This window comes from Cervus elaphus, chromosome 18 (assembly GCF_910594005.1).
Source record: "Cervus elaphus chromosome 18, mCerEla1.1, whole genome shotgun sequence".
Lineage (NCBI taxonomy): Eukaryota > Metazoa > Chordata > Mammalia > Artiodactyla > Cervidae > Cervus > Cervus elaphus.
The window spans coordinates 106,628,460-106,652,864 of NC_057832.1; the positions used below are offsets into that span (position 1 = coordinate 106,628,460).

Here is a 24,405-nt window from a genome sequence, read left to right on the forward strand (position 1 = left end):
AGTTCAAAAGCATCAATTTTTAAGCACTCAGCTTTCTTTAAAATCCAACTCTCATATCCATTGGAGAAGGAAATGGCAACCCACTCCAGTATTCTTGCCTAGAGAATCCTGTGGAAGAGGAGCCTTGTGGGCTACCGTCTATGGGGTTGCGCAGAGTCAGACATGACTGAAGCAACTTGGCAGCAGCAGCAGCAGCAGCTCACATCCATACATAACTACAGGGAAAACCATAGCATTGATTAGACGGACCTTTGTTGGCAAAGGAATGTCTCTGCTTTTTATTATCCTGTCCAGGTTGGTCATAGCTTTTCTTCCAAAGAGCAAGCATCTTTTAATTTCATGGCTGCAGTCACCATCTGCAGTGATTTTAGAGCCCCCAGAAATAAAGTCAGCCACTGTTTCCACTGTTTCCCCATGTATTTGCCATTAAGTGTGATGGGACCAGATGCCATGATCTTCGTTTTCTGAATGTTGAGTTTTAAGCCAGTTTGTTCACTCGCCTCTTTCACTTTCATCAAGAGGCTCTTTAGTTCTTCTTCACTTTCTGCCATAAGAGTGCTGTCATCTGCATATATGAGGTTATTGATATTTTTCCTGGCAATCTTGATTCCAGCTTGTGCTTCATCCAGCCCAGCATTTCTCATGATGTACTCTGCATATAAGTTTAATAAGCAGGGTGACAATATACAGCTTTGACGTACTCCTTTCCTGATTTGGAACCAGTCTGTTGTTCCATGTCCAGTTCTAACTGTTGCTTCCTGACCTACATACAGATTTCTCAGGAGGCAGCTAAGGTAGTCTGGTATTCCCATCTCTTTCAGAATTTTCCACAGTTTATTGTGATCCACACAGTCAAAGGCTTTGGCATAGTCAATAAAGCAGAAATGGATGTTTTTCTGGAACTCTCTTGCTTTTTCGATGATCCAACGGATGTTGGCAATTTGATCTCTGGTTCCTCTGCCTTGTCTAAATCCAGCTGGAGCATCTGGAAGTTCACAGTTCACGTACTGTGAAGCCTGGCTTGGAGAAGTTTGAGCATTACTTTGCAGGCATGTGAGATGAGTACAACTGTGTGGTAGTTTGAACATTCTCTGACATTGTCTTTCTTTGGGATCGGAATGAAAACTGACCTTTTCCAGTCCTGTGGCCACTACTGAGTTTTCCAAATTTGCTGGCATATTGAGTGCAGCATTTTCACAGCATTATCTTTTAGGGTTTGAAATAGCTCAACTGGAATTCCATCACCTCCACAAGCTTTGTCCGTAATGATGCTTCCTAAGGCCCACTTGACTTCACATTCCAGAATGTCTGGCTCTAGGTGAGTGATCACACCATCATGGTTATCTGGGTCATGAAGATCTTTTTGTATAGTTCTTCTGTGTATTCTTGCCACCTCTTCTTAATATCTTCTGTTTCTATTAGTTCCGTACCATTTCTGTCCTTTATTGTGCCCATCTTTACATGAAATGTTCCCTTGGTATCTCGATTTTTTTTTTTAAGAGATCTCTAGTCTTTCCCATTCTATTGTTTTCCTCTATTTCTTTGCATTGATCACTGAGGAAGGTTTTCTTATCTCTCCTTGCTATTCTTTGGAACTCTGCATTCAAATGGGTATATCTTTGCTTTCCTCCTTTGCTTTTTGCTTCTCTTCTTTTCACAGCTATTTGTAAGACCTCCTCAGACAACCATTGACTGGGTAGCTTAAACAATGTAAGCTTTTTCTCACAATTCTGGAGCCTGGGAAGTCCACAATCAAGGTGTTGGCCCATTTCTCACTGTATCCTCACATGGTAGAGAGGTGGAGGAATGTCTGCCATCTCTTCTCCCAAGAGCACTAATCCCATCATGTGGGTCTCTCTCTAAGTGTTAGTCGCTCAGTCGTGCCCGACTCTTTGTGACCGCATAGACTGCAGCCCACCGGGCTCCTCTGTCCATGAGATTTTCCAGGCAAGGATACTGGAGTGGGTTGCCATTTCCTTCTCCAGGGAATCTTCCCAACCCAGGGATCGAACCCGGGTCTCCTGCACTGCGGGCAGATTCTTTACTGACTGAGCCCAAACCCTTATTACTCCCAAAGGTCCCATCATAAGTACCACCTCTCTGGGGCAGGACTTCAATGTATAAATCTGGGGAGGCACACAGACCTTCAGTCCATAACAGTGTATTTATGGTTTGGTTCCAAACCGTATTTCTATCTTTATTTCCTTATAATTCTTTTACATACTTCATCTTCAACTAAATCTGTTTATTCATGCTTTCTTCATGATGCTTGCTGCTTTCATGACTCCCTTACAAATTATATCCCTCCACTCTTCTTCAAACCTACCCATCTTTAGCTTAGTATATTTCTTCTATTATTCTTATAAATGGTTTCAATTCTGTATTTTACTTAACTTGCACAGGTCTACACAGGGCAGGGAGCACATAATTCTTCCAAACTACATTGTAGTTCTACCTTGATACAGAGACCGTTTCATAGACTTCTTGCACTGAATACCTAGGTTCCAGAAAGTAATTTTTGGCTTGATTTGCCTTCAAGTTCCTCATTCATCCAGCAGCATTTAATGACAAACCTACATTTTGCTAGCAGGCAAAATATAATTTTCCACCATGGGGTCTGGTTCTCAAAACATTTTACCCCTCCAAAAATGCCCATGTCAATATATTGGAGGAAAAACAAAAGTATTTCTCTTTTCACTTTTTTCTTTATGATTTGACACAAACTGTTTCACTCATTGCCTCACTGGTGACTTTCGGAGATTTTGCAGGTGACATAAGCCTAAGATCACCATTTTTTCCCTCATTGTGAACAGAGAAGGTGAATAAATGTCCTTTTTTATTTCCTCAAATTTCAAAACATCTGAGGAAAATACTGGAAAAATTAGGCAAAATAAATTAATTCTTCCTTTCCATCTTCTTGATTAATATTAAATTTAGTTCAGTGTCTGGCAATTATAAGCACTGAAAAATAGATTGAATGTTGATGGAAATAATTCTCACGACAATTGCTGAAATTTACCAGCCTAAAAACCAGAAACATTAGAATTAAGACCAAATCTCAGAAATCATTTAGATCAAATTGTTCATTTTCTTGATGATGGACCAGAAGTCCACAGAAGCTAAAATGTTTGACTGTAAGCTTCCGTGGTGGCTCAGTGGTAAAGAATCTGCCTGCAATGCAGGAGACCCGGGTTCAGTACCTTGTTCGGGATTATCCCCTGGAGGAGGGCATAGCAACCCACTGCAGTATTCTTGTCCAGAGAATTCCATGGACGGAGGAGCCTGGCGCACTGCAGTCCATGAGGTCACCAACAGTCCGACACAACTGAGTGACTAACACTTTCACTTTCACACCGAGGGAAGCCAGCATAGATTGGGACTCAGATTCGCTCTACCCTTCCCACACTCTGGTCACTACATCCCATTTTTTAGACCACACTACTTCCGTAAGTATAGACTGATAGGTTACAGATACACTGAAGAAGTTTGGGGAAAACATGACAGAAAACTATAGTTATAAAAAGAACCGGGAAGAAAACCTATGAAAAGAAAGAAGATAGATTTACTTTTAAAAAAAAAAGAAAAAGGAATTGGTGATTGCTTTCTTTATGAATTTGCTGAAGTTCTACATTAGAAACAAACTAAATGAATCTTGTGTTCCTTACAAGCTACAAGATCTTTTCTATTTTTTGTTTTTGAATCCACTACTATCTATTTTTGGTGTTAATCTCTAAAGGGAGGAAAGAGTAATTAAAAACTCTGAACTGCATGTTTAACTGTTTGAAAAATGCTGCTTTGTTTACATGATTCTAAAAAGGGCAAAACGCTTCGACTATCTTGTGCCTGATTGATCTGATATTTGGACATTACGCATAGTAAGCCTTAGAGGAATAGAAATAAAGTTGTCTGGGGGATGTCTGCATGACTCTTTTTTACCCTGGCTTTTCTCCTAAAGTTCAATAAAGGCCATCTTTCAAAAGCACATAAATCCACTTACAGTTAAAAGAAAACCAAAAGATTTTTTTTTTATGTGAGAGTAAAATCCTTATTTATTTCTTAAATGCCTCTTCTACCTTCTGCCTTGGGGGATGTTTCTGGTATCTATGTTCATTTTAAGCCTGTCTCATCTGTCCTCCTTTGAATCTCTGCCTTGTTTTGTCCAACCTGGAGGATAACAGCATCTAATACTTTATATATCTTGTTTCCAGAAACAATAGCCTGTGGCGCTTCCATTATTTATTCTCTCTCCTTCTGTCAGTGACATGATGGCCTGCTGCTTGCCAAGAACTCTGCTTTTCCAGGCCAGTGATTCCATTCCCCCTAGCATTTTCTCAGATTTAATTTCTTGAGAAAGAAAAAAGAAAAAAAAAGTTATGGCTGATAGTTTTGCCAAATGGAACTCAGCTTTGAATGATTAGATTGGAATTTAATATATATTGTGACCAATATATGTTATTGCTGATGAAGGTATAGCAGTGGCTGTAATGGTAATAGGTAATGATGGTGGTGGTTATGATGGTGCAAGTGGTGTGATAACAGTGGTGGTGACGGAGGTGTTAATGATGGTGGTAACAGTGATGATTTAGGTAAGATGGTGGTGTTGGCAGCATTAATAATGGTTGTGACGATGATGCTCATGATGATCTATTTGTTGGTCTGTCTTGCTTTCTAAAGTGAAAGTCACTCAGTTGTGTCCCACTCTTTGCGACCCCATGAGTCCATGAAATTCTCCAGGCCAGAATACAGCCTACCCCTTCTCCAGGGGATCTTCCCTACCCAGAGATTGAACACAAGTCTCCCACATTGCAGGTGGATTCTTTACCAGCTGAGCTACAAGGGAAGCCCAGGAATACTGGAGTGGGTAGCCTATCCCCTCTCCAGTGGATCTTCCTAACCCAGGAATCGAACCAGGGTCTCCTGCATTGCAGGCAGATTCTTTACCAATTGAGCTATCATGGAAGCCCTTTGTTTCTAAAGAGTCAGTGAATTCTTGGGATGATTTGATCCCATTATGGCATAATAGAGGAACAAATATATATAACGATAGTCTAATAGTCCAACATGTCAGCAAATAATTTATAATCAATATGCTATTTGATTCTCAAAAAAGTAAAATAGTTAAATTACCTTCCTTGAAAACATTTTTTATGTCATCTGCTGCAGTCTCATGTTTTTGTTAATTTTTATGGGTGTTCCATTATAAACGTAAGAAATAAAATTGGAGAGTGGCTTATGTTTATGTCATTTGAGTAAATCAATCTAAGCTTCTCCTAAACACACAATGCTGACTTTGTCACTAAGAAGATTATCTTGATCCTTGTTTTAGGTCAATATATTTTAAGTCTAGAGATATAATATTCATTTATTCTATAAACACACACTGAATGGGCTTCCCTGGTGGCTCAGTGAGAAAGAATCCGCCTACAATGCAGGAGCTGCAGGAAATATGGGTTCAATCCCTGGGTTGGGAAGATCCCTTGGAAGAAGGCATGCAACCCACTCCAGTATTTTTGCCTGGAGAATCCAATGTACAGAGGAGCCTGCTGGAAGACAGTCCATAGGGTTGCAAAGAGTCGGACACGACTGAAGTAACTTAGCAGCACGCATGCATATATTGAATACTTTCTAGGTCCTAGACACTGTGCTAAGAAGAGGAGATTCAGTGCTTATCCCCAAGCCCTGAGTACATAGAATTGCAAACATCATTGCATAACAAGAAATTTGTTAGAATGAAAATACATAAATTGTACTAGAAATCATAAGGGAAAAAAATCTAAGTTTTACTGGAGTGGTGAAAAAAGACTTTATTTGAGGGGAGAATACTTTAGCTAAGACTTGGAAGGAAAATTTAAGCAGTGAGGCATTCAACTAGAAGAAAACAGGATGCATGAAAACACACTGGCTTGGGGACATCTGCCTTATTGCAATCACTGTAGTTAACTTAATGTTGCCATTGTATATTACTCAGGTAACAGTGTGGTGTGGGAGAATATAGTGCTGGCTTGAGACCGGGCTTGGCAGTCAGGCGGAAGCCATTGCATGGTTGCCTGAATAGCCTTGAAGGCCATTCTATGTTGGGATTTCATTCTCTGTCGAGTAATTTTCAGCAGCAGATTGGCACAGTTAAGTTTGTAAGTTAGAAAGATCTTTGAGAGGTCAGAGTCGAGGATATATTTGAATGAGTAAGCCTGAAAGGAAGAGATCAGCTGGGTGGCCTTTGAGGGTGAGATCTGGTGAGACGCTGAATACAATGACGGTAACAATACAAAAGTGGTGACTAATGCCCAGAATATAAAGCAGATAGCATGTTAAGGAGTTGAAAAACTTAAATGTGGGGAAATTTAAGGATGATTTCCAGATTTCTGGCTTGTTCACAGACTGAACAATGCAAGACAGTGTATAATTAGTTGCTAAACTATGCGGTTTCAAAAATAAGTACTTTAAAGCTTATAGGAGTGAGTAATAATTGAAGAAGACTCCTTGCAGAATGTGTCAGGATGTAAGATGATATAAGAGCAGTGGTACACACAGCACTCTGCTGGAAAAGTAATTTTACTAAGTGACTTGGGACACACTTTCTTATTTCCTGCTTATGGTTTGGAGAGTCACTTGACTCTCACAGAAGAAATTCTCCCCACTCTCCTTACCCTGAAAAAGTAGGGAAAATGGATGTAGACATGGAGCACAGCCCTTTCCCAAACAAAATTATATTTCTAATTAGAGAAATATATACTTTCTGTATCACAGATTCCAGTAGAATAGGACAGGAGGAAAGGAAAGAGAAAGGAGCTGTGTTTCATCACTCAGTAGTGTCTGACTCTTTGCTATCCTTTAGACTGTAACCTGCCAGGCTCCTCCGTCCATGGGATTTTTCAGGCAAGCATACTGGAGTAGGTTGGCATTTCTGCCTTCAAGGGATCTTCCTGACCCAGGGATCGAATTCGTGTCTCCTGCATTGCAGGAAGATTCTTGACCTCTGTGCCATCTGGGAAGCCCCAATTTGGGGATTAGGTTGGAAAAAAAACTAATCTATAACGTCCCCAATAAAAGAAGGTAAAATTCAACAATAAAATAATCACATTGGCATTCTCAAATATTGAACTGTTTTCTTTTACTACCTTTAAAATCTATAATATCAAGGAACAAATATTTGCTGCTTTATCATAAATGCTATAATATTTTTCTTTATTTAATCTCTTCCTATTGACTTCATTTTTGCAAGTTGTTGCAGTGTGTGGAAAAAATATGATTAATGCTCTTAATACAAGAGCCAGTTGACAGAAATAAAACAAAAAAATAGAGTAGGGCAATTTAATACCTTCTCTACTCACACTGTAGGTAGATCAGGAAATTTCAATACTCTCTAGGATAATGGTGTTCTTGTTTGTATTGATATTTTCAAGGTGAGTGTATTGAGATATGTCTATGTGAAAAATACATTAGTACCTGTGTGTGACACAATGTTGTTTTATTTGGTTTGGAAGATAAAGTATCATGATTATAGAGATGAGAGAATAATCTTTCCAGTGAAGTTCCATTGGAACTAGATCCTGAAGAATGGTTAGATATTAACCAGTCAGAGAGAAAAAAGGATTATATTATGGAAAAAAGAGGCATATGTGCAAAACCTGAAGGTTGGGCTAAGCCTAAGCATGTTTGAAGTATACTCAGGAAACTTCCAGGCCGAGCTTTAGACTGAATGGCAAGGAATAGTGGGATTTATAAAGTACTATATAAGATAGACGGAGAAGGCAATGGCACCCCACTCCAGTACTCTTGCCTGGACAACCCCGTGGATAAAGGAGCCTGGTAGGCTGCAGTCCATGGGGTCGCCAAGAGTCAGACATGACTGAGCGACTTCACTTTCACTTTTCACTTTTATGCATTGGAGAAGGAAATGGCAACCCACTCCAGTGTTCTTGCCTGGAGAATCCCAGGGATGGGGTCGCACAGAGTCGGACACGACTGAAGTGACTTAGCAGCAGCAGCATATAAGATAGAATATTTTCAAAGTTAGGAGTTTAGATTTGGAAATATCTTAGAAGATTTTGAATAAGAAAGAGGGTGAGTGACATTAACACTTTACGAATGATAAACATTAGCATTATAAGTTACAAATGAAATTTATAATAGATAACACTTAGTGGGGGCTTACTATTATAAATGCCAGACACCTAATAACTAATTTAATCTTGCTCATGCCTAATAATGTAGGTGATACTGCTATCATCCCTACTTTCCAATTTGTAGACTGAGAAAGTGACCAGAGGGTTTGCACAAGTAACACAGACAATATATGGGAGAGCAGGTGTGTGAATTGGGCACAAACTGGCCTCTTAACCTCTGCGTCAAGTTTATTATTTGTAAAATAAAATAAAAGGAAAAGTCTATTGTCTGAGATTCTGAGGTACTTAACATTACTGACTATAGAGGAGGTCCCTCCATGAGCCATTGGCTTTACTTTTGTTCAGAGCGCAATATTCAAATTTAAGCTTACTGAAAGAAAGAGATTTATTTCCTGTTGCAGAGATTGCTCTCACCCAGGCCCCAATTAACTTGGTCCCTAGAACATGCCTCTAATTCTCTGTGTCCACCAGCAATGGTTTATTTCCCTCAAGAACAGTCATTTTCTGAATTCCATTCATAGAGTTTTGTTTCTGGAACTGATTCAGTCTATTGACTATGTAAATAGTGTAGTTGCTTTTCCATGAAAATGCATAAAATTCCTATTGTACTATGTGTGCTACTGTTGGCTCTTAAGGAAAGAAACATAAGTAGCTCGGCATCATTGCAGGAGACAGAACATCTGTTTGCTTTGGAATCCAAGAGAGGCTCTCCACATGGCTTCCTCCTAAAGCAGATTGGTAAGCAACTTTGGAATAAATCTTCCTAAGGGCTTTCTTGTCCACATGACTAAGAGTTTAACATCTCCTAGAACTGATTCCATCATTTTAATGGTTGTGTGGTATCCATTCCTCTGGGACAAGTTTCTAATGTGAAAGGGAAGCTGTGGTTTCCTCTGATTCCCTGAAGCTCTCTCCTTAAAATCTTATTACGTCTCTTCCTGATCTACAAAGCCTGTCAAGAAATGCCTCCCTGATTTTTCCCCCACTCATCTATTTATCAAATGTTTGTTCATCATTTCCCACATACAGGGTCTTATGAGAGACACAAAGTTTATGATAAAGAATAAGCTATAGCCAATCCCTTCAAATAAAAGAAGTAAAAACAGTTGTAAATACTAATCCAGAGCTAGTTCACAGTATTAGGAAAGATATGAGAAGGGACACCCCATGTAGCCTTGAGGTATTAGGAAAAGCTTTCCACAGGAAATTATTTTTAAGCTGGAACTTGAAAGGTCTCATCCAACATATAGACAGGGCAGGGGAGGGGGTGGATTACTGATGACAGACAGTCATTGTAAGGAGAAGGAACAGTATATAAAAATGCAAAGAGATAAAACATTTATTGGAATATCAAGGAAATTTCAACTATGTCAATTCAGATGTCCCATCAGTCAGTTTATTGATTCATTTGGCATAGTGCTCCTAAACTGTGTTCTATGGAATATGGGTTCGATTCCTGGGTTGGGAAGATCCCTTGCAGAAGGAAATGGCAACCCACTCCAGTATTATTGCCTGGAGAATCCCATGAACAGAGGAACCTGGCGGGCTACAGTCCATGGGATCACAAGAGTCGGACATGACTTAGCGACTAAACCACCACCACCACAATGAATATGTGTGTGTATATATGGTGCGTGTGTAGGCATGGTGTATGTACATATATGTGCCTGCTTGCCCAGGTGCTTCTGTCGTGTCCAGATCTTTGCAATGCTATGGACTGTAGCCCACCAGGCTCCTCTGTCCAAGGGGTTTCTCCAGGCAAGAGTACTGGAGTGGGTTGCCATGCCCTCCTCCAGGGGATCTTCCCAATCCAGGGATTGAATCAGCTGTCTCTTTATGTCTCTTTCATTGGCAGGCAAGTTCTTTACCACTAGTGTTAACTGGGAAACCCCATAAACATATATACGTGTGTCTGTGTGTATATGTATATATATTTATATAAATTATATGTATCTTATAAGAATGTTTGTTCTCTGGTTAATTAATTTTGAGAAATATTGAAATAAGCTAAGTTAATGTTTTCTTGACTGCAACATTTTTAATAAAGCAGTGTAAACAGTGACTCACCAAAAGAATTGAGGGTGCAACTTTTCCCAAACTTATTTTATGATGAAATAAATGGTCATTCTAAAGAATATCTGTTAACAGTTCCTGAAACTAGTGTTCCATACTTTGTAAATGCTGGTCTAGCATCATGGAAGATATTGGAAACCCTGATTCCAAATTTTCAACTCACAATATTGGGATGATATCTGCAGGTGAACATGTGCATTTCAACCACATTGTTTTTGACCAGCTACTAGGATTTTAGAGATTGCTAGAACTCAGTTTGAAAGCCACCTCTAATATCTTCAATATCCTGAGTCATAATATTTAAGAAACCAATGAAGTTACATTTCTGTCTCCCGAGAATGTCTCTAAGAGAAACTAAATCAACAACTTAGAGATTTTCCAGTGTAGCCTAACTTGTTTATCTTGTATTCAGGAAATATTTTAATGTGAGCATTTCTATAAGTTCCTTATGCAGTATTTCACTAGAGGTCCCTATATCAAAGTAAATGTGCTGATTTATATGGGACTCAATTACTCTACTAACCTTTTTGGATGAAGAGCATGTAAGATTACATCAATATTTTCCTTATTCATTTGGCAAAGACCAGCTTCCCATTGAGGTAAATTTTTTAACCAGTGAGTGAGGCAAACAAAATCTAATAGCTTTTCCATAGCACAGAGGATTAGAGGGGAAGGGATCTTGAGTATGGATGGTGCCTCTTATTTCATCTCTTTGATATAAAGAATCTTCAATAACCACCTCAAGTGGCCCATCCTTCCACCACTCTAAAAACAGATACAATCAGCTGATTTATGACTCATTTAGGCTGTGATGGAAATGGAGTGATCATCCTTCTCATCAGCCTCTGAACCCACTCCATAAGTATTTCTTAAGTGGAACCAATGTCTGTGGAAGTACCAAACATATCCTTATCTAGGCAGTTTTTTTAAAGGAGTAAGTATAAAGTATCCTACTCTATTTCTCCAAGTAATCCATTTTTTATTTATATTAATATAAATAAATATTTATTAATAAATATAATAAATATTTATAAATAGAAATACATATTTATAGATAAATATAATAAATATATATTTCCTACTGTGTCATTCATTCTCCAAAAAGTCTAAGCAATGTGCATATGGACTCTATCCTAGTATCTATCAATAGAACCTAAGTTACAAGCTCTTATGCAATAAGAGCAGAGTATATACACTGGTTCTGAAAGGTCCTGAAAATGGGTTAGTTCGATTCATTGTAAACCATGCAACTGTCTGCCGGACATGGACTTCCTTCCTTCTCACGTGTCTGGTTCATCCGTTAAGATGTATGGGGCCAGTTTAGATCAGCTATGTTTTCCCTTCCATGATTTGCTTCATCATAATTTTTGACACTGTTTATCTCATTTAAAATTTATGTGAATATCCAAAAACTTACAGCTAATAAAATGCCAAATAATGCTTCCCTCGATCTCTAGGGCAGCTCCAGAGATTCTTGATCAGGTTCAGTCAGCACCACCTGCATAACATACTCCTTATCTGAGCTTCCTTTATCTAAAGGGACCTTTTCCAACTGTAGCAAAGTGGCAGTTTTATGTTGTTCAAAATCACTCTGATTGTATATGAGATACAAACATCCTATATTGGATTTAATTTTTTCTTAGTATTTATTCTTTCATTTATTAACTTAAATTCTATCTGTAAACCAAAATGTCCCATACCCTGTATTGAGTTAAACCAAAGCTAAGGAGGTAAACCAGAACAAACCAAACAAAAACGGTTTGCTGTTCTACTTGAGTAAGTATATCTCCTATGTCCTTGACACAGTTTCTTGCTGCTTTCAGGTATTCTTTTTTTATTTCTCTTTCTTTTTAGTTGTGTCCTTTCTCCTTTTCTCCTCTCCCTGAAGTCCAGATTCACATCCGCCTTCTCTCAGTGGCCCTCCTCCAGAGCAGCATCGGGGGACTGTTAGAACGGCAGCGGTCCACATTCAGAACGTCTTTCTTTTGCTGCAGACAGCCACTCAGAGGGTTCCCTCTTTTGCTTCAGACTCACCCTCAGCCCCATCCTCTCTAGGATTCTGCTTCTTTCTTCCCCTGATGGAGGCTGTCTCATAGCTTACTCATTGTGTCCTGCATTTGGGCATTCTGAAACCAGAGACTCCTCCTTGCCATGCAGAATTAGAGGTCAGAAGATGGGTCTGGAGAAAATTTCTCTCAAAGCTACACCCAGGTTTTCTTCTAGCTATTAGGTTAACTGAACACCATTTATTGCATGCCCAGAATATACTTAGCATGCTCCTAGCAGTACAGACCTCAAGGCCGCTCAAGTGTGTGCGTTTGCCCCTGCTCTGCACAGAGACCACAGCTGTGCCAATGCGCTGAGGTCGGGCAGATGTATAAACTGCACACAGGTAAGGGTGAATCAGTTACAGGGGCCAATGCCCATTTCCAGGAGCTCAACCTCTAAATTTGCATCCCTCCAGTCATAACCAATCAATCCTGATTATCCATTGGAAGGACTGATGCTAAAGCTGAAGCTCCAATACTTTGGCCACCTGATGCCAAGAACTAACTCATTAGAAAGACCTCAAGGGTGGGAAATATTGAAGGCAGGAGGAGAAACAGACGACAGAGGGTGAGATGAGATAACTGTATGGCATCATCTACTCGATGGACATGAGTTTGAGCAAGCTCTGGGAGTTGGTGATGGACAGGGTAGCCTGGTGTATTGCAGTCCATGGGGATACAAACAGTGGGACACAACTGAGCGACTCAGCTGAACTGAAGTCATAACCAAATTGTCCTCTCTGGGAACACTTAAATATTCTCTTAAACACATTCAGGCTTCAGTTATGTCCTTCTTTCTTTCAGGGTCTGTGTGTAACTTGCTTTACTGATCCCACGAGTTCCAACATTTTTATTTTATTACATTTTTTATGAACAGTTAGGTAGGAAACAAAGGCATATAGATTAGTTTTGTATTAGTATTTTTTCCTTCCTGTGTAAGAAGAAATATGTGTATGGATATCATACTTAAATTCACAGACATCTCATCCCCCTAAAAATTAAAATATATATTAAAAATCAATGCATTTTCTTCCAGGACAGTTTGTTTTATAGACAGATATATCCAGAGAAATTCAGATGTAGTTGATCACAGTGGTTTCTCATTGAAAAGGAAAGGAAGTTAAAGGGAAGAAGAGAGAAGAGGAGGAACTGAGGTCATGGAAGGAACCCCCGGGGCACGGGAAGAAATAAGTTGCATGACAGAAACAATTAATGTACTCATCTATTGAAAATGGAATTGCAGTGAATAATTAATAATTTGTGTAGTAATAGCCAACATATTTTCTCACTCTATTGGCTTATATGCTATACACTCTACATAATTATCTCAGTTAATGCTCATGGCAATATTATAACTTATTCATTTTGTAGAGGAGGTAACCGAGGCTTAGAGAGGTTAAGTAACTTGATCGAGTTATATATGTCTGAGTTAGAATCCAGTGGTACAGTCTGCCTCAGCCTGGATTCTTTACTGCTTTTCTAACTGTGGTAACAGAGTAAGCAACCATAATTTAGAGGTCAGTTAATTCAACTCTGTCCTGAAGCCATTGCTTGCCTGAGAAGATGAGCAAGAAAAGAAACAAAGTAACTAAATATATATATATGTATATATATATATATGATTGAATATTATATATATGTGATTAAACTACAAGCCATTGCCATTTTTGTCTTTCAAAATGATTTAATATTAGCAATTTCCTATGGGACAGCCAAATTAATGTCTACATATGTAAATGTATATTTTATATATATATATACACATACATGTATATTATGTATATTATATAAAGACAGAAATCTCCATATTCATCATAATACATAACACTTATTTGGTGCATTTAAACAAATATTCAAAATGCTTTATATTTATCATTTCCCATAGTCTTTCTGTCAAACCAATTGGCTGGATACCATTTTCCCCATTTTATAAAGGAGGACTTTTAATACTTGGAGATGCTCTGTAGCTTTGAAAATCACATGATTAAGAAATGATAGAGCCAGGACCTAGTCCTCATTAGTCTGATTTTAGGAATCATTTCTCTTGATCACAGTGCTACACTGACTCTGTATTTTGCATATTTATTTCTATACATGTTACTGGAAGATCTGTGAAGGACTCGATATTTACTTACGTGTTTTTTCTTTTTGCATCTTGCCTTCATATATCTCCTCACATTTAATAGATCTTCTTTATTTTTATTTAATATTTAAAGACATGAAGGTTAAGGTAGTTACTTAACTTTATTCAAGGTCACACAATGATTAATGACTGAAGTAGAATTCAAACTTAGGTCATTAGGATCTAAAGACTTTTTCTATCTCAGTGTGATACATGGTAAATGTAAACCTATGCAAAGCCAGATGCTTAATTGAGAAGCATTTTATATAATGAGAATAAAATCTACCTTGTCCTGCAAGCTCACTGCTAAAGATACACATCAGTGATCTCCACAGTAGTCTCATTAGCCTTTTGTAAGGAGATTAAGTCCCTCTGCTAATTCAAGTTCACACTAATGATAGAAATGCGTATATTATCTTTGACTCCTTCTCCTTTGTCCTCTACATTGTCACACACTTTAAAACCTACCATCTCTTCTCCTTTCCCATCATTTCTGCCCTATCTCTGTTCTTTATCATGGATTGTTGCTGTGACCTAGGTACTGTCCTCCCTACTAGCAATGTCTCTTCAAATCCATCCCCTCAGGATGGTCTCATAGATCTACTTAAAATGTAAATCTATTCATTGCTTAGAACCTCTTGCCAGGTCTCCATCTTCTACAACATAAAGTCTGAGTTTCTTTAGCAGGACACCAGAGTGCTCCATAATTTAATTTCTTTCTGACTCTTGGCCACCTCCTTTCACCCTTCCCAGACTCAATTTTGCACTTCCTCACTGCTGAACCTATGTACTGTAATTTCTTGTCACTTTAAATATTCTCAATCTGCTCCCTAACACATTATCATGGTCATATTTAGTTTTTATAGCAAATTGTTGAGTTGGGTTCCGTAATTATTCCATTTCAGAGCATTGCCAGGCTTGGGTTAGCTTTCTATAGCTACCATCTAGAGGTCTGGAGGGAATATTTATGCAGATTAATAGCCTTCTCCTGGTTTTCTTTTTGTCTGATGAAAACTCTTCTACATGTATGCCTGATAGAAGTATATGCATAATCAATTTTGAATGATGCTATCTGAGGGGAACTTGGTGAATACACTTCATCATGAAAGCAGACCTCAGTTGCTAAAATGAACACATTTCATAGACACAACTTTAAGCTGCATTAAGTCACAATAATCCTTGGAAAGACAGATATGTCAGGTCAAATTGCACATCAGATACTATTATGATTTTAAAAATAACAACTAATTTAGGTTGCCATGTTAGCATATTTTATTAACTGCAGCCTAAAGTGACTAAGCACACACCAGAGACAAGCTATTCATTAAGATGTGTCTGCTATTCCAAATCAAGCTGATTCAACTTATCAGAAAGAGAGTCCATACACTGTTTTAAGCACATTGCTTAATATATCATAATTTTCTGAATTTGGATATTTGTCTTGATATCAACAAACAAGACCTCCATTCTGATCAGTGCATAGGCTCTTGACCTTTATCTGTTAACTACTAAAGAGGGAAACTTCATTTCAGTACCAAAGAAAAGAGAATTGTGAGGGAAGAGGAAGCCAGAAAAACATGCAGCAGAGACTCTCTTGTTCATAAAGAGGAGGGAATAAAGAGGGTGAGACTGACACTGAGGAAATATCATTTTCAAAATTCTATTGTTGGTTACAAAAGGTGTAGATCACAAACATAGAACAACATGCATATGTTTAGGTTGTAATCTATGTATAATAATATTGCAAACACACATATAAAGCACACACACACACAAAATATCCTTCCAGTCAGTAAATACTTATATCACATGTGATGCTAATATCTAACAACAGAACTAAGAGGAATGAAAGAAGCTATGCAGATCAGTTTATCAGTACATATAGTGTCCATAGGCTCTAGCTAGTGTAAGTGGATTCAGTATACTCAGTGATGAAAGGCAGCCTAACAACCGAGGTTTTGAATTTGCACCTAACAAATAATTTGAGATGTTTTTCCCATATGAAGGTTGAAATATAATAAACACAAGCTTAATCTTTCTTTTTTTTTCCTTGATTCAGATGCACATTTGCAAATTATCAAATTAGTTCTGCTGTTAACTTGGGCATAATATTAACATTTTTCACAAGACTTTAGTTTCATTTTCTATGTTCAGTTATTCATAATTATTAAATATTTCACTTTATTTGTGGTCGCTTTGGTATCATCACTGTATCAGTCAGGATTCTCCAAAGAAGCAGAAGCAAGAGATTATACACACACACGCACATATAGTTGATATTCATTATGAATGGATTCTGTATTTGTGAATTCACCTACTTGTTAAATTTCTTTGTAACCTTCAATTCAACACTTGTGGTGATTTCATGGTGATTTCCAGACACACACAGAGCAGTGAAAATCTGAGTCAATTTGACACATATGTTCTCAGCTGAAGTCAAAGAAATTGATACTGTGTCTTCTTATATCCTTTTCTTGGTTCATTTATTGTCTCATTTTTGTGTTTTTTGGTTATCTTCCTCCTTAAAATGATCCTCGAGCATAGTGCTGCAGTGCTAATATTCCTAGGCACCAGAAAGCTGTGATGTACCTTATGGAGAAAATACATATGTTAGATAAGCATCATTCAGACATAAATTCTAGTGCTGTTAGCTGTGAGTTTATAGTTAATGAATCAACAATTATATTAAATAAGATGTCTTTAGATATTTCCCAGGTGGCACTAGTGGTAAAGAACCTGCCTGCTGGTGTAGGAGATACAACAGACCCAGGTTCAATCCCTGGATTGGGAAGATCCCCTGGAGGAGGGCATGGCAACCCACTGCAGTGTTCTTGCCTGGAGAATCCCACAGACAGAGGAGCCTGGCGGGCTATATAGTCCATAGGGTGACAAGGAGTCAGACACAACTGAAGCGACTTAGCATGCATGCGGCATACAATGCAAGATGTCTTTAAACAGTAACACATACACACATAAAACAAGATTATGTATTGATTAAGTGACAAAATGTTGTGACCGGAGGCTTGCAGAAACCTAATCCTGTATTTCCCCGAGGAGCAAGGGTTCAGGATTCACTGATTTAGTATTCAAGTTAATTTTATAGACTTTAGGTACCAAGAATAACAAAGATGTACTATATCTATCTACCTATATAGATTGGTTTTAAAGAACTGGAGGTACAGTTAATAGGGACCAGAAGGTCTGAAATCTGTAGAGCAGGCCAGAAGGTTGAAAGCTCAGACAGGAGTTGATGCTGCAGTTTTGAGGCAGAATTTCTTCTTTTCCAACCCTGTTATTGCTGCTTGCATCATAGAGGACAGTCTCCTTTACTTCAGCTCAACTGACTGTAGATGCTAATCACATCTACAAAATACTTTTAGAGCAGCAGCTCCCAAAATTTGTATTTGGTGAAATAACATACTATGGCCTAGTCAAGTTGACACATAAAATTAATCATCATAGATTTGATACTGATGCACTTATAATGAGCCCAGTTCACTGAGTGGTGTTTATATTTAAAGATGAGTTATAACTATCTTCTCACAAACACACACACACACACAGACAGAGCAAAAGAGAAATAACATGTTTCTGCTCTGACAAGTGGGAAGTTTACTTGATCAGGAGCAAAAAGTTTTTCTTACTAGAGCCCCTTGGTTTCTAGTCAGCACCACTACTAGTGGGCATTGGAAAATTTACTTACCTATATGTTCTTTGGTTTTCTTAAATCTAAAAAGATAATAATATTATTACCCTCGACATAGGGCCTATTTTAGATATTCCAAAAATATGTCAGCTTTTCTCAGTACTAGCTCCCTGGGGAATGTGGAGAGACAGAAGGCCATGCACATGCACACACTTCCTTGAAGGTTAAGCCGCAGCCCCTTGGCAGGTGTGTGAAGAGCTAAGGATGGCAACTGATAGGAAAGCAACCAGTTCTAGTCCTGTGACTTCCCACTTATCGCCCAAATAAGCTCAGGCTAAGAAGAGCATGGAGATGGGGTAGGTGTAAGATTTTGACCGTATTTCACTATTTAGTAGTGAAAAACTTTCACATACATTAGCCATCAAATTCTTATTCCAAAGTTCTGTGATCAAGGACATAGAACCCAAAAGCAGAGGACATAGTAAGATGAGGAGAAATACAGACCCCAGATACTTTCTATAGTTGTGGGGTTTTTTCCAGAAAAAGGAAGAGCTCACAAAATCAGTCCACATAGAAGTCACAGTCACCCACTGAAAAGCAAAAAATTCAGTCAGCCAGCTCATAAACATCATGCTAAAAAAACGGTGTGATCATGTTTCCACTCTGTTGTTCAGACTGTTTGTTCCTGTGGTTGTGGTGGTGCCATGTAAATGCAGACGACTCAGTGACGAAAGGTGAAACCGGGGCCTTGCCGTTCCAGATGCCCTCTCTGCCTCTCTGAATCTTTGAGTGTACCTGCTGCCAGGCACGAGCCCCTTCCCTGACCTCCCCATCACGATATGACACACCTTGGGGGAAATGAGGGGACGTTCTAAAACAAAAACAATCCTGTCACTTTTATAGTCAAAAGTGTCAGAACTCAGACATCAGTGGTAATTCAGAAGAGTCAGTAAGGTATTTTGTGTCTGCATTTACTGACATATGGTTATTCCATATGAAAGTTATTTCAAGGTACTATTGTATTACAGTTTAATCACTATTATATCATTAGCTTGAAAATACTATTACAAACTTGCTGGGCCACACTAAGTCAGTCATATCAATTCCTTATTTAATATAGAGGTATTTATGTCATTAGACAATAGTCACTTTCATTGTGCAACTAAGAATAAGTTCATTCTTAATAAGATATATATAAATATGATTTGTGTTAAATATATATGAAGAAAACTGCAAGACACCATAGAAAGACAAAAGCAAAAACTTAAATGAATAGGAAAACATTACTGGATGAAAAGACTTAATACTAGACAGTCACTAATTTTTTTCCAAATTAATTTATAATAGTACACTGAAAATTCCAAAAGGAAAATTTCACAAAATACTCTGAGGTTTATATTTAAAAGCATGCAAATATAGTAAACAATTAAAACCAGTTCACTAATAAATGACTTATAATTAGAGCGCCTAAATATATTATAAAATTAAAATAGGAAAATTAATATTATTGGTACAAAGATAAATTGGATAAAATAATGGGATAGAATGGAAAGCCTGGAAATAGATCTGAATTTATGGAACTATTTAGTAGATTGCAGAATTAACTTTTCAAATCTGCAGAGAAAGTGTAAGTTTGTTTTGTTTTGTTTTTTAAAGTGTAAGTTATTTAATAAATGTTCCTAGAGTGATTTTTTTAACTCTTTGGGGAAAATATCAATATTACATATCTTCATACCTTATTCTAAAGTATAGGCCATGTATATATTCCATATAGTCCATACAGCTAAAACTTCAAACTAATAGAATATTTTATTACCTGGTTTGCAAAGTTATTTTAATGATAATTCTTATTTTTGTAAACAACTGTAGGAAAGTAACATAGTCATCAATTGCTGGTGGGATTTTACTATCAAAAACAGCAAGTGTAGATCATTTTGACCAATGATCCAACTTTTAGGAGTTTATCCTAAGTAAGCAATTAGCAATCTATAAAAGAAAAAAAATGTACATGAAACCTCATTTCACCATTGTATACTAGAGTGTAAAATTGAAAAGGACCTAAATGTCACAAATAAAAGATTGTTCAATTAAATCATAATATCACCACAAAACTAAATATTATGTACCCACTAGAATGCTGCATTAAAAAGCTGCCTAAAGTCCATTATTATCTATATTTGAAAATTTTATCAACAAGTCAATGTCAAAGGTCATAGAGTAGGGGCCTAGAAGCCAAATCTGTCCACACAACAGACTTGTTTTGCTTGCTTCTCAGTATTTTATAACATTGAGTCAAGATTTGTAAATTAGGAGAACACACATAAGAATCCAGATTTCCAGTGTATCTTTGCAATTCTGAACACCTAACAATATTGTGACCACATTTCAACCTCAACTGGGACTGGACAGTAGAAGTTCTCCTCTCTTTCCCCGCAAGGCCCACCAGCCAGGAACATGCTTTTCTCACTCTTCCAGTTCCCTACCTTGCCCCGCTGAGATAGTGAACTGACCTCTGCCATGTGATCTGAAACTTTTAAAATTAAGTGTGTGTATGGGTGAATATATTCATTGCACATTCATGTGTGTGCATATAGGAAGATATACAACAAAATTTCAATAGATTTCTAAAACTTCACAGGCACTTTTGTGTAAGGTCTTTGGCAACAAGAAACAAGTCAACGTTATTCACTATTTTATCCCTTGAATTTAGGCAGAAGAAAATTATTGTTGAATGGTCAGGTAAGGAAGATAATAGCTCTTATTTGTCATGTATGAATAATTCAAAATCTTTTTTTCTTTTGCTTTACATTTCTAATGTACTAATTTTAAAATCTGAAAGAAAATTCATAATAATTTTTACATTTTTAATATCCAAGGGCAGAGGGAAGTCTGTAAGCAAAGGAAAATATATCTTAAATAAATCTCATGTATTTGTAAAGTAAAAAAGAAAACCACACCATTAGTTGAGATGATGCAGAAATCGTTGGCACTGAATTCTGCTGTATATAATACAAAACACAATAAAAGAGCCAATTGATTCTTGTCTGATTTCATGCTTTTGTTTAGATTTCTCCAATGGAAATTGTCAAAATACCCTTCCTTACCCTCTGCAAAGTGCTACATATCTCAAAGAGACCCTTTCTAAGAGCCATCCTCTCACTTCCCTTCTTTGTTGCTGGGATATTTAGACAATAATTATAATGATACTATAAAAGCAGCATGTAAGTCACTGAGTGATAGTTTCTAGTCTGTCCACTAAGTCAGTCCAGGATGAAATCCCCAGCACAGAGGTGTCAGTTACTTGAGGAATCAGACAGCTAGAGAGACCAGACTATGGGAGAAAATACCCTTATCCCAAGGACAAACCTTTGCTCTGACATTGGAGAGAATACACAAATAAACTTGCCAAGTAAATTGCTTTCCTTCCCTAATACATGATCTCTTGCTCTAGTGCTAAAGCCACTTTTTTTTTTTTAATGAGTTAGTAGGTAAATATGGAGCTAGATCGAGAGAATTAGCTCATGCTTATATTTTTTCAATATTGAGAGTGAAATGAAGATACAGATAGCAATTTGAATCTAATTTTCAAGCTTGCATGGATGAAAAGTCACAGAGGGAAGCTGAGATGTACCAGGATGTTGGGGGTGGAAGGCATGGTGATAGAGACAAAACCAGCTGACGCAGAGCAGAGGCCTCTTCAATAAGTACAGCAAAAACAAAATATTATAAACTCAAGACAAATCAGTTTTCTCTCTATAGTTACATGCAGTACAATAGTAAGGAAAATATAGATCTAAGGCCAAAGCCACTGACGATCCTTTCTGACCTCCCAGTCATCACCATATGGATCCTAAGAAAATTAAAATAAAGTTAGAGTCCTACAGTGCATTTAAGCTGAAAGAGACATTGGAGTTGAACATTCTCACTGCACAGAGGACAAAAATCAAATTCAGGGAGGCAAGTACTATCTCCTAAAGGAGCCTGCAGATAATTTAACATCCTAGACCCCTGCTCTTTGCGTGAGTTTAGACCAACACTGCTGTTTAAAGACAAAGAGATCAATATGTGAAATGGCATGAGTGGAGTGGTTATGTGTCTACAGTTGGTTGGCTTGGATTCCTGAAATAGATGTCATCATACATAACTGAAAATTTTTCTTTTGAGATGAAGCAGATTCAAAACAGAAACCCCTCCCAGAGAGTGTCCCCCAAGTTCCTAAACTAAGATAAGAAAGCACACACATAGTGACTCAGGAGAGTACAACAGGACCAGCCGACGGACAGCTAAAAGGGAGTAAAACAGGGGGTTTTGGGGTGAAAGTGAGGGCTGCAAGGGCGTTTCCTCAGTCAGCTGCCAATATCAGACAGTAGCAAATCTTAAAGTTAGAGGAGACCCTCACTCAGATAAATTGATAATTTTGAGCCAAGGCTGATGTCACATGTTAGGTTTGTTTAATTTGGTCATTAAACTATACAGTTCACACTATTTTTTATTTATATCCGTCTTTTCTTTGTCATGTATTTATTTTTCATCATATAGCATAAAATGGAAAACATTTGAGTCATTATTAATAAAGCCACTTACTGCTTATTATTCTTCCAAAACGCATGAATAGTAAATGGTGGATTTACAGGTGGCTCAGAGGTAAAGACTCCACCTGCAATGTAGGAGACATGGGATACATGGGTTTTATCCCTGGGTTGGGAAGCTCCCCTGGAGAAGAGCATGGCAGCCCACTCCAGTATTCTTGCCCGGAGAATCCCACGGACGGAGGAGCCTGGCAGGTTACAGTCCATAGGGCTGCAAAGAGTCAGACACAACTGGAGCAAGTGAGCACACACACACAGTCATACATAACACATGGCACATTTTTGCTCTGTGTATTCATAGCTGGTGCCATTTGCTCTATATAACAGGATATGTAAAGAGAATACATAGCACAGACTGCCTTTCTAATATGTACACTGCTACTATCTGACAACTTAAGATCATTTTCTGGTTCATGTTAGTGAACAAGAAACAATTATTAGCAAATTTACTTATTACAGATTTGTAGAATTCAGTAATCAATGGTGATTATTTGAGAGAGGTTGTGATTTCATGAAAATTGTCCTCATATGGATAAGTAGAGGAAAGAAAGTGAAAATGAAAGCCGCTCAGTCGTGTCCAACTTTTTGCGACCCCATGGACTACATGTAATTCTCAAGGCCAGAATACTGGAGTGGGTAGCCTTTCCCTTCTCCAGGGGATCTTCCCAATCCAGGGGTCAAACACAGGTCTCCCACATTGCAGGCGGATTCTTTACCAGCTGAGCACAAGAGAAACTATGCAATTCATGTGAGCTTAGAAAGTTCAAGAATATACTTTCTAAATAACAGAAAGTAGTTAATCAACAGTTCCAACAGACCTATTGTACTTTTGGTAATTTTGCAAACTATGAAAGTAATTATCTTTTCACCTTTGCTCCCAACCTAATCAAAGCTGACTTTAAGCTTTTAATTATTGTTTTCATTGTTTAATAGCTAAATTCTGTCTGACTCTTTTGTGACCCCTTGAACTGTAGCCCACCAGGCTTCTCTGTCCATGGGATTTCCCAGGCAAGGATATTTGAATGGGTTGCCATTTCCTTCTCCAGGGAATCTTCCTGACCCAGGGATCAAACACATATCTCCTGCATTACAAATGGATTCTTTACCACTGAGCCACCAGGGAGGATTTTATTTATGCCTGTAGATGAATGTTGAGGATCCTTGGCTAGTATGCTTGGTTTAAATTCCTTTGTGTTATTTAATTCTTGAAATAGATCTGCTGAGAGGGTATTTTCACTACATAAGCATTGAGAAAACTTACTCTTGTAGAATTTAGAAGCTTACTAAAACTTTAGAATGGGCTTATGTGTCCAGATTGGAATTTTGGATTGTCAAAGGGAAGATATTCAAATTATGATTGGAAGGCTAGGCTCAGCCAGGGCTGAAGTCGGAGACAGAGGCAATGAGAAAAATCAACTTGAAATTGAAATCCAGTTATATATCCTAGTCAATGACATTTCATGATACCAGCTTGATCAACATTATCAATAGTTTATTATAATATCTAACATAAGTGGTCTTCACTGTTATGGAGTCTTCATTTATCAGTCTGGGTACTCCTCAGGTCCTCTGCCATACCCCACCTTTCTCATACTCCATAGATAGCTTTTTGAAAGTTTCTCAAATGCCCAATTCCTCGACATCCCCAAAACTGATGGAATCTATTCTGTTCCTTAACCCTTCTCTCCTTTTTGCAGTACTAAGTCTGGGGCCGTTCTCTCTTCATATTGCCCATATACCATTCTTTTCTGCTTTCTTAAGCTCTTGCTTCACCAATGGAATTGGTTGTTCTTAATTGTTT

At 37.8% G+C, this 24,405-nt stretch overlaps 1 protein-coding gene across 2 annotated transcripts in view; it reads left to right on the plus strand.

Moving 5' to 3' along the window:
* Positions 1 to 24,405, plus strand: part of CHRM2 (cholinergic receptor muscarinic 2) — a 170,529-nt gene that overhangs the window by 118,182 nt on the left and 27,942 nt on the right. Inside the window, exon 1 of one of the 2 annotated variants that reach the window (XM_043873319.1) lies at positions 3,360 to 3,446. The exons of the other annotated variant lie outside the window; for it this stretch is intronic. The gene's annotated coding sequence lies outside the window, so the exon portion shown is untranslated. Of the gene's footprint in view, positions 1 to 3,359; positions 3,447 to 24,405 lie in introns of those variants that run through there. 2 annotated transcript variants of the gene reach the window in all.